At 36.8% G+C, this 24,474-nt stretch overlaps 1 long non-coding RNA gene across 1 annotated transcript in view; it reads right to left on the reverse strand.

Moving 5' to 3' along the window:
- The window catches only part of LOC308557046, a 73,604-nt gene that overhangs the window by 42,882 nt on the left and 6,248 nt on the right, over positions 1–24,474 (reverse strand). The gene's annotated exons all lie outside the window — the stretch shown is intronic.

Below are 24,474 nucleotides of genomic sequence, written 5' to 3' on the forward strand. Positions count from 1 at the left end.
GACAGACGTATCTTTTAGACATGTCGTCCTCAGGTCTTCAGTGGCTTACAGCCAAATTGAAGTCAGGATGCTTAATACCGAACTTACTCACTGTTCTTCTTAACCGCCCTTATCGAAATTCCCCATATGATATCAAGCCACTTATGCAAGCCATACACTTGTGGGTCACTCTAGATTTATTTGAGTCTTTCATCTACCTCAGCCACTCAATCACCAGCTCTTACAGATTAACCCACTAAAGGTCTTGGGTTTGTGAATTTGCCATTTATCTTAAATGCCATTGACTTTTTATTTGACATAATACATCACCATATTTCCAAGATTTAAAAAGAAAAACAGGAGGAAGGAAGGAAGGAAGGAAGGAAGGAAGGAAGGAAGGGAGGGAGGGAGGGAGGGAGGGAGGGAGGGAGGGAGGGAGGGAGGGAGGGAGGGAGGGAGGGAGGGGATAGATGATGATAGATAGATAGATAGATGATAGATAGATGATAGATAGATAGATAGATAGATAGATAGATAGATGATAGATAGATAGATAGATAGATAGATAGATAGATAGATAGATGATAGATAGATAGATGATAGATGATTGATAGATGGATAGATAGATAAGGAGAGAGAACCTTTCCTTTACCAGATATATCCCTCTATCTTCCTTAGTCCAGGTGCTCATCAAACCTGATTATTATAGTAAATGATTCCTTCCCACCCTTATTACTGCTGAAAAAGATATAGTTCCAAAATATAAATCTGATTATAATGCAACTCAGGTTAAAATATGTACTGTATTCCCAATTTAGTTAGGGTTGTCCAAACTATTTTAACAACTAGGGCCAGCTGTAATGACCCAAGCATTGGCAATGTAATAGTTGTGATCAAGTGTTAACTGGCAGCAACTAGGCTGATAGAGGCTCTGGCACCTTCAACACATGGCACCCACGGTTATTCAGTGTATTGCCATCTCAGTGGGTCAGAAGGAGAAAAGAGAATAGAGACATCCACAGGAGAGGCACCTATCACTGTTCACTTTTCACTGGAATTTGATTACATGAGTACACTCTGCTCTGTGAGAGGCTAAAATATAGTCATTCTATGACCCGGGGAGAAAGAAGAGATTTTGTTAAGGACTTATTTCCTCAGAGATTCTAAATAAATTGAAATTCCTTTTCTTAACACACTAAATCTGCCTTCTTTCTATGTCTCCTAACATCAACTTCTCTTCACTGATCAACCAACCTATGGTTTGGCCCTAAACAACTTGCTTTCCCAGACTTATCACACTCCAGGACACCTTCCCAACATCCATGATGATGTTTTCCTCTGTCTCAGTCACCAGTTTCTCTACTCCCCTTTGCTTCCTTTAGCTAAGCTCTCACCTTTATAACCCAGTCCAGACCACTTCTCATGACACTTGATTGGATGTGTGTGGCCTCTCTCTGCATTCCCACAGCAGCCTGCACAGAGCGCTGAACAGAACGGTATATAGACCGCCCAGCCGGCCGCCCTGACTCAGCGTTGGAGCATCGACCTAGGATCCAGGAGACAGCCGTTGGGTTCCCGGGCAGGGCACATGCCGGGGTTGCGGGATCGATTCCCAGCAGGGGGGCTGTGCAGGAGGCAGCTGATCAATGACTCTCATCATTGATGTTGCTCTCTCTCTTTCTCTCTCCCTCTCCCTTCCTCTCTCTGAAATCAATAAAAATATAGTAAAAAAAAAGTATATGGACTTCAGTTTACTTGTCCATTTTCCCTATTGACTGTATACCCCAATAGAGTTTATTCATTGCAAGCAATATTGCAAGGTAGTGTTTAATACATTCAAAATGACCACTATGCTTATTCTAAAACTAATTAAATTAGGTCTATTTTTAACCAAAAGAATTCAATATTTAATTTACTAAACATTTTAGATATTTGTATTTGTCAATTAGGTGTTTCAGAAATTATCCTCTGGTAGTGTGTGAAAATAAATCTCTTGACCGCAACTTATTACAAGTTCTGTAAAAAAAATTAACAATTCAGAGCCCACGTGCTCTTGACTGATTAAGTATGTCATAGGGAACAGATATGTACACAAATAAACATACAACCACACATGCAAGTGTGTATATGCTGATGATTATAAGTATTTTAGACTCATGTCTGCATAAACAAGACAAATTACAAATTATTTTTGGTCATCTGCTATTTGATAGACCTCACATGTTATTGTGCAAAAAAACCTCAACTTTGATTAAAAAAAAATTTTTTATTGATTTTAGAGAGAGAGGAAGGGAGGAGGAGAGAGAAACATCAATCGGTTGCCTCTGGCATTCACCCCAACCAGGACTGAACCCACAACCTGACCAAGAACTGAACTGGTGACCTCTCAGTGCACAGAGTGATGCTCAACCAACTGAGCCACACTGCTCAGGGCTGATTAAAATTTTAATAAAATTAGTTAAAAATTATTTTTCCCTTGATTCCAAAGAAAATTAGGTGAATTTTATACACCTATCTATAGTAACTTAAGAAATAATATTTTAATTAAAAAAGCACTTATTGAGTTTATGAAAATAAGACACTTTATACTAAAATAATGTTTTATTATAATTAAAGTATTAGATTCAGAATTCTTGAATTAAATTTCCTACCTTACAATTTACTAACTGTATGACATTGGGAAAATTATTTAGCAACCATAATCCTCCTTGATATTCTTATCTATTTTTTTTTTAAGATTTTTTCACTGGCTTCTTAGAGAGAGAAAAGGGGGAGGGAGAGAGAGATACAAAGAGAAAAACATCAATGTGAGAGCTAAATATCAATTGGCTGCCTTCCCCATGCTCCCCACCAGGAACTGAACCCCAAAATCTGAGCATGTGTCCCTACCGAGAATGGACAACTTTTCAGTGCACAGGACAATGCCCAACCAGCTGAGCCACACTAGCCAGGATGATATTCTCATCTATTTACTGGAGATTTACTTCACAGAGTTAAGACATCAACCCTATAGAGAGACTCTATTCAAAACAAGCATTATTAAAAAACGTTATTCTTTCAATGATATAGTCAGGATTTTGTGGAAGACTTGTGTTGAACCCTAGACCAGATCATACCTGAGAAGGCCATTTTACCAGTTCACATGTGAATGAACTCCTCATTAAAGCCAGATCTCCATGTATGTGGAGCCTTCGCACGTGAGTGTGTGTGCAGATTTTTGTGTATGTGCACACACAGATACATATTCTGGTATGAGGAAGTTGGTAGAGAGGGGTTTATTTTTTGGCAGGGAAGAGTATTTTATTACTGATAACATTTATAATTGCCAGAACATAGTGATAATAAATGTCAGCCTGACTTTTATTGGTTTTATTATTGTTTTTAATTCTGTAATGACAACATGTCCCTAAATAGCCTGGACTCAGGGTGAACAGATACCACTGTCCCTATCATTGGCTACACCACTGTGTATATGCTTATAGTTATTCATTATTAGGCAGTATTATCAAAAGAGTTAAAATGTTTTTTCTTGCTTTCTTTTTCTCACATCAAAACAACACTATGAAAGAGTTACCTATCCCATTAGCCTTTAGTTAGGCAAGGCAGCTGTTTATGTCAAGCTATCAAAACTCTGATATATACATTTAATATACCTCCAAATACTTATCAAAGAAAATTATCTGCTGGTTAAGGTCTCCATTAACATTATTTTCAAATAAAAGGCAAACTAGTACATTTCTGTTATCTTCCCCCCTATGACTAGACCCCTGCTCCTCTTAACAGTACTTTCTCTCTCCACAATAACTGTGAAAAGTCAACATGCGAAGTGCCAGTTCTCATTCCTTTATAGAACTATGTTTACTATCTTGATGACAACCGATACCTGTCATGCTTCTATCACTTAGTTTCCTGTTTCATGCCTGAACTACAACATGCCTATCACCAGACACGATATTTTCTGAGGACCTGCTAGGTCTACTTTTCCTGTTAGAAATCAAGTGTCAAGGCTCAGCTTTCCTGTGTGTTTGCACATATGCTCCTCTCTCTCTCCTGCGGAGAGGTTAAGCCCCTTCATCTCTCTCCATCCTCAGCAGGATCACTTTTTATCTGCTCTGGTCCCCCAGGAGGACAGGTACTAGAGTGGCTGCCTTCTCTCTCTGTGACTGATAAATTAATTAACAACCTTGGAGGCTTAAATGTTTGGAAGGATTAAAACATCCTCTCACTTGATGACTTTCGATAAATAGAATATGTTTATCCATTTCACAGGACCCATATTTTTAGATCAATGACCTTTGTGTGTATGATTCATTCTGATTTCATTTTTCCCAGCGGGTGCAGTTTCACATAGCCTATTTAAAAACAGTACATCAAGCAATGTTCTAAACAGAATATAATCTATCCTACACCTGTTTCCTTAGACTATTTTGATGAAAGTATACTTTTATAACACTATATTCAACTAAAATATTTATATATTCCCCTTTAGTGTGTCATATTAATATTCTAAATAGAAAGCCAGTGAATTGAATGCAATTTTTCACAAAAAAGCCATACATACAAAGAAAGATATTTTTAGTTGACATGACAAAAATATTTTCTAAGCATAATTTATTTGGGCAAGAATTTATTTTGTAGGGTTTCACCTGCTTTCTTTTTTCTCTTATGTAATGAGAAATGCACCCATATGGAAACCACTCTTTTAGATAAAAATTGTGTAACAGAACTGCTTACATGATTTTTTCCACTTTTATCACCAGAATCTTGATTGTATTAGTCAAGTTGTTGCCACTGAGGTCTGTATATCTCTAAGTAGCAATAAAAAAGGTAACATTTACTTGGAGACAAGGTCAAAACTGTAAAAGCTATCTCTTCAGCACCCCTGGATTTTTACTCTAGAAAGATAATGATAAAGTTTGCTATTAATATTTTCATTCAATATATAATGAATATCTTTCCTCTTTGTTCTCACTCCGTGTCCTATTACAGTTACTTTGCATTTAAGAAAGAAACAAACAGTCCTTTTTCCATCTCCCCTTTGTCCCTGAAAGATTTGTGTGTTCTTCCCACATGTGGATGAAATTTCCCACTTAGACACCACAGATTTTTAGGTCACTCTTGGATTGGGAGGCTACAAAATTTCTCATGCAAACCATGTCACAGTTGAAAGTGCAAAGGCTGAGGGCATCAGGTGAAAACCAGGGCTGCCTTACACCAAGCAGGATGTATAGTCACATTATTTTATAAAACATAAACTTCAGTTCTTGCCCGATTACTCTTCACTCCACCAACTCAAACCTGCTTTAGGAAACCTACAGAGGGGGAGGGCATAGGAGGCTCTTCACTCCCCTCCCGCCTTCCATTTCCGTGATGCTGTTTTGGCATATTCTGAGGTGGGGGATAGGAGAGGAAAGATAAGGGGGGAAATGTCTTACCTAACTGATAGAGTTGTTATATGGTGTTGGTACCCTTCAGGCAAAGGAGAGGTCCAAAGTCGGCTTTTTTATTCCGTACTGGAGACCTGAGGCTGTGGTTCTGAGGTAGCAGGCCATGCCTCTCCAACATCAGGGGATTTATGATTCTCCCCACTCAGCACTTGCCCTTCTAGTGGCTTTTCCCTTTGTGGGATCCATCACACCTCCAGACAGTCCTCCCAACATAATCTCAGGCTATGTCTCTTCCATGAAGTCTACAGCTGGTCCACGGCAAAGACCCATTTTTGCTCTGCCATGGGTAGAAATGTCGCTTGCTCTCCATGTAACATTTTCTTGGTCTTCCAGCTCTGGACAGCCCCTGAGCTTAGATTTCTCCCAGCAAGGACAGCCCCAGCGTGGATCTCTCTAGTCTTAGGGAACACATGCCAAACCCTCTAAGGGACGTTCTGGAAGCTTCCTTCTGTCACTTGGCACAAGTGCGAGTGAAGCACTCCACCACCCTCTTCTATAGGGAGTGGGAGTGGCGAGGCAGTGCAAGTCCAAGCACATCAGCAACTCTGCAGAGTAACCCTCACTGACCTCCCTGGCCTCTTTAGCAGTTTACACAGGCTAGAGGTGTGTGATTGGCAACTGTGCTAGAAATTTTTAAAAAGTAAAAGTAAGAAGAAAAAAAAGTACTTCTATTCTCTGGCTTTTGGTTTCTTCTGCCCAACTTTGGGCCAAAGATGGTAGAGAGAATATTGCTAGGGGCAGATCTTGTAAAATTATGAAATAAATCTATTGCATTCATTCCTCTTTACTCTTCCTTCAACTTACTCATCCACACTAAGCCTTGACACATTCAGAGTACAGTTCCTAGTAACAGAAACCTAGAAGCTACCAAAGCAGTCTGGCAGGCTAATAACCTAACCATAGCGGTCTCTGGATCTCACTGAACTATAACTTCCTTGAGGGCAGAGTTAAGATCTTTTTCTTTTTAACCTACATCTGATATCATGTCTAAAAGATAAATTTTCCCCAAATAAGTGAGCAATAAATAATTAAATGAATTAATGTAAAAGGATAAAAATTGTATAGTTCATTTTAATGTTGCTGTTACCTTCAAGTTTATTAAAGTGTTTGATAGTTTTGAGGACCCAAGACAATACTATTATTGATTGAAAGAACATAGAAAACAACAGCCCAGTAGAGCAGCTATGCCATTTTCTGGTTCTTGTATAAATCATATACCTTCATTAATATTAAATATAGACAAGCATAATCATTGGCAATGCTGTTGAGGTGTTTGGGTAACTAAACATGGGAAGGCCTATACTCAAATAGGCTTTTCTATTTATCATTTTCATCCCAAATAATAAAACAAATGTGTTCATCAAGATCCACATCGCTTTAAATTTCTGATTTGAAAAGACAGAAAGAAACACATTAGTAACTTGTACTAAAAGCCTCTCTATAATTCTATCTTTAGCAGTAACTCAGTGGGGAAGATTGCCTTATAAAAAGTCTTATTTGTCATTTGGGTAATTGATTGTTCTAAAATGGGGTCCAGATACAGTAACTTTATATTGAACTCCACTTTGGGGAAAAAGTGTTACTGCTCCATTCCAATGTGTGAGGAATCCATCAAACAGAGATAGCAGAGCTCCGAAGAGAGAATTCTTGTACAGAACAGAATGAGCCTGTTGATCACTAAAAATAGCCAAGGATATTTATCAAAAATAAATAAATTTTGGCCATATAAGTAATACAAATACTTTGGAGAAAATGTGTTGGTTTTCATCCTAGGATAATATTGAGTTTCTATGGGTATTTGTGTGTTGGCAAGGGAAGGTAGGAGGAGTGCCAGTTATTTTTATATAGTTAAGCCCACAATAGCACAAAGTGATTTATCAGATGCAGTAGAGGAAGATCATTTGACTATCTGAAGGTTCCAGGATTTTTTTCCAACTTTTTAAATAACTGAGTTTTGAGAATATATGGTGAAATGCTGGCAATTTTCCAGTATAAACACTATGCACACCACCACCACCATCACCACCACCACCACCACCACCACACACACACACACACACACACCAGGTACTGACAATCTTAATTTTCAAAGTAAGTTTGTCTTCTGAATTAAACTATTGAATAGTGAACACTAATAAAAGCGGGAGATGATTGTCTAAGGTTCACCTCTTTGAGTGCTGATACCTCCCTGCTGGTTTCCCTGGTTCACATGTGTATAGAGTTGTTGCTATTTCCACAAAAACACTCAGTGGTGTATTTCTGAGGTTCTTTTTTCTTTCCATCTGTGGTATTATATGCATTTATTTTTGTTACACATTCTTATTTTATTTACTTTATGGTCAGTTACATTTCTCTGTTCTAGGTAAGCAGTCCAATATATAAGATAGCAAAGATGAAATGATTCCTAAAGAAAGGAATCTTCAGCAGGAGTGATTATCTTTTTTTTAATTCAATGAGTTTATTTTTCAACACATTAAATATTCTCAGTGATAAAAAATGCATGCCTTTGAAAGAGTCATTTGCTTGCTTTACGTGACATAGCTTCTGAAGAGAAAATCCGTTCTGGCCTCAACCATGTCATGGGAAAAAAATAAGGAAGGATACGGAAAAGTGAAGAGTTTAGCTCAAGGCCGCACGAGTTAACCATGGATGCGAACTCACAGCGAGCCCCACGGCGTGTGAAGTCCACAGGTAGCAGCAGACCTGCACACACACAGGCACGCACAAATACACAGAGCAGCTTCTCGCTCCCCACAACCCGGGGCCTTCTGCGTCTGTATTTGATCAGCAAGAGTCATCCTGCACTTACTCATCCTTTGAGTTAAAAAAGTAGTTTGGGAATTTAGGCTGAATTACCAGAAACTGTGTACAACTACCCACAAGAAATCATGTGAAAGATGAAGTCATTAAAATGAGATGAGATTAAGGTCAGTTGCTTCATAATGTCAAAAGCAAACAAGTGATTTTAAAACAAAGTTATTTTGAGAGATATGATACAATAAGAAGAGACAAAGGGGTCAGGGAAACTGGGTTCTAGTTTGACATATACTGATTTGTCGTATGATTTTAAAGGAGGTACATAGCATTTCTGGGCCTTAGTTCCTTCAATTATATAGTGAATGAGTTGGACTGGGTATCTGCTAAGTCTTTACCCATCAGCAGCATTTCTAGCAGAATAAATATAAATCCAGTTCTAGCTTTTCTGTTGTCTCTTTCTGGAAGCAATAAGAGGGACAGGCAGTTCCTGTTAGATCCTTTAACCACCTTTTGGTTCAAGGAAGAGGGGCTTCTTGTCACAAAGAATCATTTGATACTTCTGCAGAAAAAGATGCTTCAGAGAGGCACTACAATTTTCTTTAATAAAAACAAATTTTTTTTTTTATTTCCCTCACATTCCCAGTGTTATTTCAAAGACCACTAAAATTCTCTATTTGGATTAAAAAAGTGAAAAAGGCAGTACAAATACAACTGTTACCTGGAAGAACAAATATGCTAGAACAACTTTTAAAAAATAATTTTTTATTTCAGGGCTCTTATGCACTCTTAAAATTTTTTGAGGACCCCAAAGACTTCTGTTTATGTAGGATATATACAGAGTTAGAAATTAAAACGGGCAATTTAAACATATTTCTTAATGTGTTTTAAAATAATAACAAATCTGTTAGATGTTAGCATAAAAAGCGTATTTTATAAAAAGTATATTTTTTCAAGCAAAAATTGTGAAGAAGGGTGGCATTGTTTTATATTTTGTAAATGTCTTTAGTGTCTGGCTGAATACATTACAGCTGCAATCTCATATTGAGTTCTATATTTAATCTATTTTAATGTGTTGTTTTGGTTGAAGTAGTTGCATAAAATTCTACCTCTCACAGATATAGTTGGAAAAGGGAGGAGTATTTTAATAGTCATTTCAGGTAATTGTGGATATTCTTTTTGATACTACACCAAAATTTAACAAGTTGTATTTTTCTTAAAGATTAGCTGCAATATGGGATCTGAAGCCACATCAATAATTTTTTGTGTTCCAATACATTAACACCCATTGCCTATCTTGCACTTTGAATGCTGTTCTCCCAATGCTTTGTTTTGCAATACCATGCACTAATCATCTGAAAAATATTGGTTTGCCAACTTGTAAAGATCTTCCAAATTCAATATACAATGTCAGAACATCATACTCATTAATACCACAACCAAACTTATCAGGAAAAGCTTAAGTATTGAGAAACTGTCAAGCTCTAGGTGCTGAGACAAGTTTCAGAAATGAATTTTTGCTTTAAAGCTAAGTTTTGCTTGAAACTAATTTTTGTTTGAATTTTATCCTTGATAACAATGCTCTTTAGTTCACTCTGTTAATTTTCGCAAAAAATAACTGTCAAATGCCCAAGTGTGAATAATCACAGTTTATCAGTTATTCTTCCAAGTAAAAATGTAGTTCTAATAAAAAAGCAGATAGTTCAGCTCACAACTTAATCATACAAGAGCTTTTTCTAAAGACAACTGTTGTCATTAGTATGCAGTAGAGTTCTTTATTCCAACTTCTCATTTTGTCACATAGAATCTTAAAAAAAAAAAAACTTGCTCTCAAGGATTGAAATTTAATATAATAAGTAATGCCTATTACCTCATCAAAGACATTTTTAAATGAAACTTAAAAAAAGATAGCCAATTTGTGGCAGTAAAATGTACAGTGGGGACTAGTATAAGTCAGCAGTTTTACCTATCATTGCTTTTACCTCATTGCTGCAAAGGAAACATAACAATAAAAGCAAATGAACTATGAAAATAGTTTTGACCCTATGGACCACTAAAATGATTTTAGGGATGTGTGGTCCTAAAATTCTGTGGTCCAAGGTTGAGAATCACTGCACAAGATTAATACTCTCAGATAGATGTAACTTGTCAGATTGCCCTGAGCAGAGAGGTCCTACTTGGACCTCCTGGAGCCCTTAGCAGAAGATATTTGACAGATGGAGGTAAAGAGACTAGAAATGGAGATGCTGTTACAGAAAAGGCAGTAGATAGTCTTACAAGAAAGCTTGTCTTATTTAATATCTTCCATGTTGTTCTCCAGGCCTTACAGGGGACGGGTGTAGGGTATTAGAAAAATGAGAATCATCAGGACCTGAAAGCCTGGCTTTAAGTCCTGGTTTTGTGGATTTAGGAAAATAATATAACATCCCTGAAATTGTTCATTCTTTCTTCAGTAATATGTTAATAAAATAATCTAACTTAACCACCTGAAATGTATCTAAAGCCATACAATTTATTATATCTTTGGAATTGGTAAATTCACTTTGGTGAAGTTACCTAAGGTTATAAGGCCAGGAAACAGGGCTATTTCCTCTTATGTGATCTATAAAATGTAAAGGCTTCCAGTCCAGCAAAAGCAGACAAACCAAAATAAGTAACTATGGTGAATCCTCTCTGAATTATTCCATGGCCCTTATAATCACATATGTAAGGCTTACTCAATAGCATGTGTCACACTCGGGGCCACACATGCTTCAAGTATCAAGTTACAGATAACCAATGACTAGTGACTTCAACAAACTTTGGATTAATTTTCCCACCTAACAATTTGTCCAAGCTATGTGGCTCCTGACTGGCTTTGGTTCAGCACTCAACAAAGACATCCAGAACCCACGCTCTCCATGACTTTTGCTCTGCTGTGAGCATCACCTTGACTCATCCCCTTATAATCACAGTTTGGCTTCTATGGCAGACATCAGAACCAAATTCAAAGGCAGGGATCAAAGCAGCAAGGCTGGTGGAAAGAGACTTTCTCCCACTGTGCTTGACTCTTAGCATGGAATGAACATGCATGGATTCTCCATAACTGGCAGGAGTCTTCTCCTCACATCTCAATAAATAGAACTGGGCCACACTCACTCCTTACTGCACAGAACAAACATGAAGATGGGCAAGGAAGGTGGAATTGGATATGCCACAATATGTTTTTTTTGTTTTTTTTTTTTAAAGATACAACATGTTACAAAGAGTATAGCCATAAATAAATTTCATTGAGTTGAGCTTTAGCTCCTAGATAAAGTAATTTGGCAGAGCTTCCTCAAGTTTTCAGTAACTGATGTTTATTTTTTCTTTGTAAATACTCACCTGAGGATAAATTTTTATTTATTTTAGAGAAAGAGGAAGGAAGAGGGAGAGGGAGAGAGAGAGAAACAAACATCGGTTGCCTCCCGCACTCACCCCGACCTGGGATTGAACTTGCAGTCTGGGTATATGTCCCAACTGGGAACTGAACCCGAGACCTTGTGGTGATGGGATGATGCTCCAACCAACTGAGCCTCGCCTACAAGGCTGGTGTTTCTTGGTAATATGATTTACTTAAGGAAATTGTTTCTTCTCCTGTTATCTATAAGACCCTTAGACCTTTCATTACTTTTAACTCCAAAGACAGTCAACATTTAAAACTTTTTTTATAAATACATGAGAATCAATTTATTTCACCTGTTTTCAAACTTCTATGAGAACACATCATGTAAGGTAAAAACATAGAGATAGATAAATATGTCAAACATGTTGGTTTCTCTACAAAACCCTTTCACATTTTCTATTCTTATATTTTAAAAAAATCTTGCCATGCTGGTGTGGCTCAATGGTTGAACGATGACCCATGAACCAAGAGGCCATGGTTTGATTCTGGTCAGGGCACATGCCTGGGTTTTGGCCTCAGTCCCCAGTAGGGAGCATGCAGGAGGGAGCCAATCAATGACTCTCATCCTTGATGTTTCTCTCTCTCTCCCTCTCCCTTACTCTCTGAAATCATTTAAAAAATCAATCAATCAATCTAATTCAGTCAATGCCAGTATAATCTTTAGTTACATGAACTGAGAGCATAAAAATCCCTTTATTATAAAGAGTCATATATTATCCTTAAATTGCCCATACTATATGGTTATTTCTAAAACCTCTCTTAAGATTTTTTTAAACAATATGACATCAAACAAAATTTTGTGATCTACAATATCATTATAATAATAATAGTCTGAAAATGCCCCACAGTGCTTGAATTTCCACAGACAGAATCACAAGGGGTTGGGTCTCTCTATGCGCTGAGTCTCGACAGTGAACCTAGTCTGGTTGTGCTCAGGACCCTCATCCCCTCTAGCTGGTCCCTTTTCCTCGGGGCCTGCTCACTGGTGCCTCGCAGGCAGTACTCACACACCTAAGAACCTTTCCGAGTCATGCAGTGCTCTAAACGTCCTCTAAATTCCAGAAGAAAACCAACCATCTTCTCAACCAGTATCAGGGATCCCCATCTTTTCTCCTCTTGCTTCCCCAGTGAGGCTTAAAACAAGGAAGCAAATCTCCCTATTAAGGCATTTTCTCTGTATCCAGTACCTTCTGTCATCAGTTCTAAATGGTGCTTCTCAAACTAAGTAGGACTCTGTGTCCTGAGGGTCGTCTTTCCATTTATCACATGCCAGGGAAAAAAGGGCAAAGAGAATGATAAAATGACACAATCTGCTTTCTTGTTTAGTGACCTTCTTCCTAGAAACAGGTCATTAACCAAATACAGATTAATCAATGCACAAAAATCATCCTGAGGTTTTGAATATTTAACACCCTTGAGCTCCAATATTGGGCCATACTGCCCCCTAGAGATCTCCTGTGGCAATGCACAAACTCTCTGGGGCACTGAAAGGAAGGGCTGTGTGTTTGGACATGTTGAAACATTTGTTGAGACACATCTTTTGATCTCAAAGACTTGTTTTCTTGTTTTTATATCCTGTTGGGATTGAAAAAGAACAAAGCATAGAAATTCCTGATTTTTGAGAGAATTTCAAATTTCAATTTATTGAGAGAATGAGAGGCTTCCTCTTCCTAAAATTTAGAGTGAGTTTAGTGCCCTGGATGACACACAGCTCTATGGAAAAGGAGTGAATACTGTTATGACTGGGGTGCAGGCATGTTTAGATTGGGGATCACTCGTGGTAATAGGAGCTATGATAGGTTTCATATAATGCCTGGCACATAGGAGCTCAGAACATATTGGAAGGAAGAAAGGAAAGGAGGGAGGGAGAGGGAAAATTACTGATGAAGTGGCCAGTCTGAGAGGCAAGGTATAGATATTGTGGGGACAGGGGGAAAAGGGGACTTATTTCAGGTACGGTTGGCCAACACCCTATCCAGCATGTTCCCTCAGTTGCCTTGTCTCACCTCAGCACCTCTCACCCCACCCCCTGCCTCTCAGGTCTGCATTATTAAGGAAAAAACTGTGTCCCACAGCTCTGCTGTGGGAAATATATCTAAGAGCTGGTGGAAGAAAAGCAGGAGCTATTCTGCAAGACAGAGAGAAAAATACCTGGAGGGAAAGCAGCCAGTGGGAGGTGGGGGGCTCAGTCCTGGAAGGATGGCAAAAGCTATGGATTCCCCAGCAGAGGAAGTAAAAATCTCCAGACGAGACCCTCACATTTATTGATTAAATATATCTTTATTGACTTCAGAGAGAGGAAAGGAGAGGGAGAGAGATAGAAACATCAATGATGAGAGAGTTGTCATTGATCGGCTGCCTCCTGCACGCCCCCTATTGGGAATCGAGCCCCAAACCCAGGCATGTGCCCTGACCGGGAATCGAACGGCGATCTCCTGGATCCTAGGTCGATGCTCAACCTCTGAGTCAGGGCAGCGCCAGGCAGACTCTCACGTTTATACATTATCCGTGAGCTAGGCCCTTTCCCAGGAACTACAGGCAGAACGAGCACTGAGGAGTGGAGACGATTCCAGAAAAAGACTCAACTTTCTGCATAAGAAGTAACAGTGACTCAGAACCCCTCCAGATTTGGGATTTTGCTGTAAATGTGATACAGTTACTTCCAGTAGCAAGTGAAGCAAGAGGAAATTGACTTCATGAGTAATAGTTTCGTAGAAGTCATCTTCTTTTTAACTTTTTGTATAATATTTTAGCATAATAAAAATTTCTTGTTCTCCTTTACTATTTAAAATTTCAAAATATCTAAGCAGAGCAATTATAAATTATAAAAGGGAAACATTATTTTCATATTAAAGAAATGTTTATTTTTACTCCAATCAGAAAACAACTGAGTCATAAATAAGAATCAGTTGCTTGTTACAATATTTTCAATTCTAAGTAAATCTGAAGACAGAGCAAACTTTCACCATCAAATTTGTTGCACTGTTATACTTTCACAGCCAAAAGGGCAGAGAAACAAGATTTACAAATGAATATTGGTAAAAATAGGAAAATTTTATGTCAAACACAATTTCATAGTTTAGAATAAACTGAGACAGATTTTACCTTAAAATTTTCCAAAGTGGTCTTCTGAAAATTCAATTATCAAAAAAAAAGATTAGATTCCAAAAACTCCTCTGAGACATCTTCCACACAAAAAGCGAGTGCTTTATTTAAAGAGGTTCACAAGCTTCGAATTAGCATTTTTATTTATGAATTAACTTTAATTCAACACACAGATTTAATTCTTTTCTTAAAACTACTTTTAAAGAGCCCGGCCAGCATTGCTCAGTGGTTGAGCGTGGGCCCGTGGAACCAGGAGGGCACATGTCCTGATTATGGGCTAGATGCCCAGTGGGGCGGCGCCAGGAGGCAGCCGATCAACAATCAGTGATTCTCTCTCAGTATTGATTTTCTATCTGTCTCTCCCTCTCCCTTCCTCTTTTTGAAATCAATAAAAACATATTTAAAAAATAATAATTTAAAACATATTTATCTATCAAACCCATAGCGAGTGGAGAAGAGCCTTTTTCTTTCCTACAAGGACTGACAGGCTTCCTGTTCAGCCACAGCGGCTGGAGGCAGAGCACAAGGAACAATCGGAGTTTTTCACAGTATCTCAGGTTCGATGCCTTGAAAAGGTCCCAATTTATATGTGAAGTATGTCCAAGTCTGCTGGCAGTTGTCATTTTTAAAATTTCAAGTAGATGGTCTTTCCTGTAACATTCTAAAAATAATGTAGTTTAATTAACTATAAATCTAATAGGGGCGGGGGGAGCAGAACGCACAGGACTAGTCTATGCATTTTTTAAATTTAGCTCATGTGACTTGAAAAATTTGATACCAATACTTTAGAAAAAAATTATTCTATATATATTAAATAGCTAAGTACAATTTCCTTCATCTGTAGATTCATAACAAAGAAGAAACGATGTCTGACAGAAAAAATATGACAAATAAATATTCTTATGAGAAATGTATTTTCTTAAGAGTTTCTCCAAAATTTTGATATTTTAAAAAAAATCTCTACAATCAATTTTTTAAAGACCTTGAATAGACTTGCTTATACATTTCAGAGTATTTATACTCAAAAAAGCAAATAATTACCTTGGGGAAAATCTTGCTTTAAAAAACAATATAGTCCCTGTTTTTAACTCAAATGTGTTCAAATATGAGAGTTAGCTCAGCAGTTTTGACACAGATCAGACCAGTTTAATTGGATGTCGTTCTTTGCAATATATGTAAGCCTGAATTTGGCTTGAGTCTCATAAAATATTTTGAGGATTTGTTTTTCATTTTGGTTTTGTTACTACATTCAGATATCCAGAGAAAAACTTAAAAAAGAAAGTTAAAAAGGAAGAAAGAAAAGAAAAAGGGTATAATCAGGCAGTCGGAATGATGATATTGCAAGTGTTCATTTCAGGGTATCCCCTAACACCAGAGGCTCCTCGGTTCCTTACTCATCTATTCTTCATTCACTGAACAAGACAGTGCCTCCCTTCTTGCATAGTCTGTTGATGGAGTCAGAAAAACCCCCACAATACCAAATGTATAATATGCTACCGCAATAAGTGCATAAAGAAAAATAAAGTAGGGTAAGGGAATAGAGACCTGTGGGAAGGGTTGGTGTAAAGGGTTGGCATGTTGGCCTCTCTGATGGGTGACTTCTGAGCAGAAATCTGAATGAAGTAAATACGTAGTGAGCCATGAAGATGCCAGAATATTTCAGGCAGGGGACTGCAACGTAAAAGGCAGCAAAGCTGGAACAAGGTAAAAAATGGGAAGACTAGTAAGACAGGAAGCCCAAGGTCCTTTCATGTAGGTACTATAAACTCTTATAAAGATTTGGGATTACATTCTGACTGATAGACAATTGAGATATACAATTGAGCTACCTATATGTAAAAATCATACCTTACAAGCACACAAAGAAAATAATAAGTAACAAATACGTGCCACCAACCTTGTTAACTGCATGGCTCACCCCAAATGTTTTACTACTCTGTTATCTGCATATTTCCACTATCTAAACTGTTGTCAGGCTCATTTTTCTTTTTATAATTCATAATAATAAAAAGATAGTTATTTGATTAACATATAAGAGTCTAATATTGGACATGACTTTTTCAACATACTTCCAATCATGCCAACTGCCTTTATAATTCTGAGGAGGTCTCATAGCAGCCTTTCTCGGAGATAATCACTAGAATAGAGGTTAAACATAATAAGTACTAATAGCTGACATTACCCAATAATGTATCACATACTAAACTCAAAAAAGTAATGAGTAATAGTTCTACATATAAGATAGTTGTTCCTCTCCATTCTCACTTATTTGACTTGGTCAGTCAAATAAACTATATATCAAAATCTCATTATAAATCAGATGTAATTTGTAATACACTCACGTAATCCAAGCGCTTATACCATAAAGTTGCTCTTGGGAAATTTTTGCCAAAATCAGGTAAACTCTCTTCTTTTTACCAGGCCCTATTAATTAATTGAATCTTTGCAAGAGCAGTAAAATAATTATTCAGAATTCAAAGAAATCGAACTCAAACAAGGTGTGATTTTTTTTTCTGAATTTCTACTAAATGTATACAGTACATCATGTGACGATATATCACTCACGTATACTTCTCAGTCATTTTCTGGTGAGACTTCTTAATTTAATTTCAAAATTCTGAACAGATGAGATGCTCTTATCTTAGAGAAGAAAAGAGAGGTGTGCCCATGACCAACTTCCATTGATAAGACCTGGTAACACTTCCTCAACGTGAGGCAGAAACTTGACCTTTTGACCCTGTTTTTTATAACTTGCACAGGATGACATAGAACTATAACTTGTCCTGTTTTCTTGAGGCATTTAGTTACAATCTTCTATTTTTAAAAAATATTCATAGGTTAATTATATGCATATTTTTTACATAGAGGAAAAAAATGAGAAGTTCTCGGATTGTTTCAAACTTCCATTTCCTTACCTTGTAAACTGGACATATTTTCTTAATGGAATATAAACCTCAAGGCCTTGTACACCATGCCAAGGAACAATACTGAGAATTTGCCAAATCCATCTTTCCCAAATGAAACAAATATTGTCATGTGGTAAATGTTCAAGAGTCTTAGTGTACAAGGCAGATTTATTTAAAGAGCTCCTGGATTAGTGAGTCAAATTTCTCCCAAATCCACCCACACTCATACCTTTAGTATTTCACAATTTCTACCAAACGGTCATTCTCTCCTCCTACCAAACTTAAGCTTATTTGGGAAATCTTACAGAATGGTTTTATTTCTCACGTTCAAACATTCCTAATTCTAAGATATACTTTATCTTCCAATCATTTTTATGTGCAGCAAACGAAAAAATTCAATAGACCTTGAATTCACATAAGATAGAGACTTGACTGATTGTGTGATAAATGCTTTAAGAGTTGTCATTTTTTTAATGTTCATTTTCTTTTACCCAGTAAAACACTGGATTTGCAAACTTCATCAGACCACAAGACCGATTTTATATCTGAGTGGAATGAATAGGTTTGGTCACAGTGCCACACACAGAATCCCATTAACCCTGGGAAGGGAGGTTGATAGAGAAGGGAACCCAGCTGAGAGACATAATGAAACTGAATGTGACCATGACATTCTCTACCAGTTATCCCACTTATAGAAATTTTAAAATGTTAGCACATAATTTAATTCCAATATAGAACAAAGCAATATGATCTCTCAACCATAATGAAATAATGAGAAAGGAACCAGCTTGAATGTCCAAAAATTGAAATCAATTCTTCATGTCCTTTTGAATACAAAAGACACCTATTTGTCTTTCATTTATTCTGTACACTTACTCAGAGATTATTATGTCCCTGGTCATGTTCTAGATCCTTGGGATACATCTGGGGGGGGGGGGCGGGGGGTGGAAGGCAAAGGATTTCTTTCTTTGTTGGAAGGAGAGAGACAATTAACAATAAATCTAAAAATTAAATAAGCTATATACTATGTTCAAACATGAAATTCTTATGGCTTTAGATTATATAACATGTGTTTCTACAAAAAGAAAGAGAAGTGGAGAGAGAGAGAGAAAGAGAGAAAGAGATGTTGATTTGGTTTTTGTTGTTGTTTGTTTCTTTTTTTAATTTAAAGAAAACTAGTTGAATAATCCAAAATTAATACAACTACATGTTGGTGGCAGGGTGTGAGTGAGCTAAATCATGTCTGTTATGTGAGGAATTAGATAGAAAATATTTTCAAACTGTAAAATCAAGGTATAGTAATTGAGTTATGTTTTAGAGATGATTTTTATAGGAATTCATTGCAAATAAACCCTCAGTTAACCACTGTTGACTTTAGAAGGACCGTGGGTGAGAACTGGTGGTTTGGGAGAACAAGGGAACCATTTTATTTTATTAGAAGCTCTTCAGTATCATTTTATTGTTATATTATACATAAGTTACTTTGATTTAAAAGTTAAAGTTTTTTTAAAAATAAAAATATTCCAAAGAGCAGAAGTCCTGTTGCTTCAGGCTGAAAATTACCAGAATTTTACAGAGAAAAGTAAATGTCTAAGCAGTTATTCAGTAAAAGAAATGGCTTTCCCTGACAGTATGAAGGGCTGCCCATGGAAGTACATGAAGGGCTATCCAGGAATCATATCAATGTACACATAAAAGGATAAAAATATCAAAATCTCTTAAAAGTACCTCCAATATCCATGCTAAAGCTCTAAGTGTAATCCTGTATTAAAAGAATGGACACTGTAACAGCTGCTTCTATAAGCATGCAGCTTTGGAATAGATGCAACATCCTTAGAGATGCTCACGTCTTTAGACTCCCACCATCCTCCAGGAAAAAAAAAAAAAGGTTTAAAATAAAAGACAAAAAATCTTCTGAATCAGTTAAATTTTCTAGGACATATAGCTAGGGAGCACCTAAAAATATGTATGTCATTCTTAATCTTTTGAAGGGAACCAGGGAAAGCAATGGAAAGAAAATTAAATTGAATGAATGGGATTCAAATTATGGGACCGCAAATTGGACATACTTGAGTGACTCTAAGTATAACAAGCTAATTTGGTGTTCCTTATGTAAATAAACCTAAGCAAATTGCAGAACTTGCAAAGAAATCAAGCTTCATAGCTGCAAAATCTCACATCAAAACCACAAGTGTTTTAAGTAGATTTGCCCAATAGAGTGCAAGTAGATAAAATCTTTAATGCTTATGTATTCATAAACTCTATGCAACAAAGAACTGCTTGCCTAAAATGAAGTTAAAAACATGCATTAATGAATGAAATGTTATTATTGGAAAATTTGTCTAGTTCTAAATTCTTCTTATTATATTTTCTCTTATGGAATAATAAGAAGAGCTTTTCCAAAACTTTCCATGTATGCCTTTTATGCCATTACTTTTTACCTTGCCTTTTAGTTTACATTATGATTACTTTTATATAAAATTTCCTCTCAGGTAACATTGTGTAAGACTCCTGAATTCATAAGATATCCAACATTTAATAAAATAGTAAAGGGATGCTTTTGTTGTTTTGTTTTTAGTAGAAGCTACTTTATGACAAAGAGCATCTACTAAACATGCTACAAGTCTTTTGGTATCTAAATCCTTCCCAGAATGATCATGCTGACCGGAGCATTCAGGTCATGGTTGTCTCCATGGGAGTGAAAAATTGAGCCGTGGAGGTACATGTCATTAGTAGCAAGAACAGAAGCTAAAAGTTCAGAGAAACCAGCTGAGTCATAATAACATAGGGCAAGAGGGTATGGATTGGCCAGCTATGATTAAGAGAGTGTCTTAATCGTAGAAGCAGGCTGTGACACAGCTTCATGAACAAGGTATCTGTCTCTGACATGTTGTGCGTTTGGTTCCAGACCACCACAATAAGGCAAATATCACAATAAAGAGAGTCAGCAAGTTTTTGCTTTCCCAGCAGATATAGAAGTAATGTTTACACTATTCTGCAGTCTATTAAGACTGCAATAGTATTATGTCTAAGAAAACATTGTAAATTCCTTCATTTTAAAATATTTTATTACTAAGAAATGTTAGCCATCACCTGAGCCTTCACTGAGTCACAACCTTTTTGCTGATAGTGTCCTGCCTCATTGTAGATAGCTGCTGACTGATAAGGGTGGTGGCTGCTGAAGGCTGGGTGGCCGAGGCAGTTTTTTACAAGACAACAATAACGTTTGCTACACTCATTGACTCTTCCTTTCACAAATGAGTTTTCTGTAGCATGCGATGCTGTTTGATATCTTTAGTGCACAGAACTTCTTTCAAAGTTGAAGTCAGTTCTCTCAAATCCTGCCTCTGCTTTATCAACTAAGTTTATGTAATAGTCTAAATTTTCTGTTGCCATTTCAACAATCTTAATAGCACCCTCACCGGGAGTGGATACTTTCTCAAGAAACTACTTTATTTGCTTATCCGTAAGAAGCAACTCCTTATCCATTCAGGTTTTATCATGATACTGCAGAAACTCAGTCACATCTTGAGGCTCCACTTCCAATTCTATTTCTCTTGCAATTTCCATCACATCTGCAGTTACTTCCTCCACTGAATTAGGGAACCCCTTAAGGCCACCATGAGGGTTAGATTCAACTTCCTCTAAACTTCTTTAATATTAATATTTTGACCTCTTCCCGTGAATTGTGAATGTTTAAGAAAATGGCATACGGAATGGTGAATCCTTTCCAGAAAGTTTTCAGTTTACTTTGCCCAGATTCATGAGAGAAGCCACTATCTATGGCAGCCATAGCCTAATAAAATGTTCTTAAATAATAAGACTTGAAAGTGCATGCTATGTTAGTGGGCATTGAAATAATATTAATCTTGTTGTACTTCTTCATCAGAGCTCTTGGGTAACCAGGTGCATTGCCAATGAGCAGTCATATTTTGAAAGGAATCTTTTTTTCTTAATAGTGGGCTTAAATATTCGGTAAACCATGTTGTGCTGTCATACAGGTTTTTGGGGTTTTGTTGTTGTTTTGTTTTTTTATAGAGCGTAGGCAGAGTAGATTTAGCATAATTCTTAAGAGTCCTAGGATTTTCAGAATGGTAATTGAGCATTGGCTTCAACTTAAAGTCATCAGCTGCACTCAGCTGCGTTAGCCCCTAGTGAGAGAGTCAGCCTGTCCTTTTTAAGCTTTGAAGCCAGGCACTGGCTTCTCCTCTATAGATGGAGTCTTCTTTCAGTATGAAGCTACTTTGCCTACATTGAAAATCCGTTGTTTAGCACAGCACTTTCATTAGTTGTCTTAGCTAGTCTTCTTGTTAACTTGCTAAATCTTCTACATCAGCACTTGCTGCTTCACCTTGAACATTTGTTATGGAGATGGCTTCTTTCCTTAAATCTCATGAACCAGCCTCTCCTGGCTTCAGTCACTTCTCCTGCAGCTTCCTCACCTCTCCTAGCCTTCAGAGAATTGCAGAGAGTTAGGACCTTGCTCTGAATTAGGCTTGAATTTAAGGGAATGTTGTGGCTGGTTTGGTCTTTATCCATATCACTAATACTTTCTTCATATCAGCAGTAAAGCTGTTTCTCTTTCTTATCATTTATGTGTTCACTGAAGTAGCACATTTAATTTCCTTCAAGAGTTTTTCCTTTATAACTTGGCGACCTGGTGCAAGAGACCTAGCTTTCAGCCTGTCTTGGCTTTTGACGTGCCTTCCTCTCTAAGCTTAATCATTTCTAGCTTTTGATTACAAGGGAGAGACATGCAATTCTTCCTTTCTCTCAAATACTGTAGAATTATTATTTTTTAAAATTTTATTGTTGATAGTATTACAGATGTCTCCCATTTTCTCCCTTTTTGTCCCAATTGGCCTAATTTCAGTATTGTGTTTCAGGAAATAGGGAGCCCTAAAGAGAAGGAGAGAGGTGAGGAAGTGGCCACCCAGTAGAGCAGTTAAAACCCATACGATATTTATCAATTAACTTCACTGCGTTATGTGGGCATAGTTTGTGGCACCCCAAAACAACTACATTAGTAACATTAAAGATGACTAATCACAGATCACTATAGCAAGTATAATAATAATGGAAAAAGTTTGAAATATTGTGAGAATTACCAAAATATGACACAGAGCCATGAAGTGAGAAAATGCTATTAGAAAAATGGAGCCCACAGACATGCTTGATGCAGGGTTGTTGTTACAAACCTTCCATTTGTAAAAAAATGCAGTATCTGTTAAGCACAATAAAGCAAAGCACAATAAAACAAGGTATGCCTTTGTTGAAATAAATCATCTGTCTCCCTATTTGAATAAACAGAACACACAGTATTTTAATTTTAAAATCCCTGACTTATTTTAACAACATAAATTTCGCATCTACTAAATATTGAGGTGATTTTCCTACAATTCTTATTTAGTTTTTTAGATTCCTAAAATGAGCAAGATACTGATGATCAGATTAAACATTTACAATACTAGATGTAACATTTACAATACTAGATGTTAACTAGGTAGGAGTTAACAGGTTAAAAATAAAAATAGACCATAAAGAATATATTTATATTGTATTTAGTTCTGTGGTTTTGAACTCATTTTTTTAGTTTTCTGTTTATTTAATTAATCAAAATAAAATTACGAAACCTCTCTATTTTAAGGTCAGGACGGTGGAATAGAGGTGGATACACAAGGAGAATGTGTCACATTGCATTGGGTTAATTAAGAAAGGTTTTGCAGAGGCTGTAACTATGGGGAAGGGTTTTGAATGATGGTATGTGGGAAGAACAGAAAAAGTGACATTTCTATTTAAAAGGTGCTTCCAAAATGAAGTGTATGTGTAATAATAAAACATAGATTGTCCTGAATAGAGTGTAAAGGCAGACTCAGGAGCAGGCATGCAGTCATGGAGTTCTGTATTTCTTTAACTTTTATTTACATTTTTATTACTTATAATTATATAAATGCCTGCAAGATCAGTTATTTAGAGTGTTTAGTTCATTTCCAATACAAAGCTGTCATACAGAGTGGACTAGGATTCCAGTAATGGTGGACAGATTAAGTATTGTGGTTTCAGGAAAACTCATTTTCAGGTTACATAAGAATTTAGATTTTTTTCTCTCTGGCTCTCAATCCTAAAAGAGCAGTCTAGATTCACCACCTCAGGGAAACAGCAAAATCACCTTTCATTGAACTTGATTAGAAAGGCAACCATGATGACGCATAAATGAAAAACCCTAATGATACTTTTTAGTAACAACTTGTATGAACAAGTGCAACATACATATAGTACTTGTTAAATTTCAGGATAATACAAAAGTGAAAAATAGCAGGCTAGGTGACAAAATAGGACTCAAGAAGTTTTCTGTAGATTGAAAGATTGAAAAAAGATGCCCCAAACCAGACAACGGTATTTAACACATTAAAATATCAAATTCTACATTTAGGTTCAAAGAATATTTTGAATCACATGGCACCTAGAAAAGTCATAGCATCTGGCTGATTACCAGTTCACAACATGAACCAAGAATGGGACCATCTCCTAGGAAGTTGCTAACCCAAGCTCAGGCTGTTAGCAGTGTTCAGATTTTAAAATGGATTATTCCTCTGCAGAGGTTAAACCACATCTAGGTCATTCTGTCAACCTCTGTTCACAACTCCTGAAGGACAAGATCAAAATATATTTTCCAGAAAAGAATAACCAGAATGGTGATGAGTTTTTTAAACTATGAGAAATAGCAGTCAAGGAAAATGACCGTTTTGGGGGAGTATGCTAAATCTTTCTAAACTGGAAGTTTTGTCATGTGAAACAAGGATTAGATTTATTTTCTGAAATTCTACAGAATAGACCTAGGTCAATGTATAGAAAATGG

This window comes from Miniopterus schreibersii (genome assembly GCF_964146895.1).
Source record: "Miniopterus schreibersii genome assembly, chromosome: 4".
NCBI lineage: Eukaryota > Metazoa > Chordata > Mammalia > Chiroptera > Miniopteridae > Miniopterus > Miniopterus schreibersii.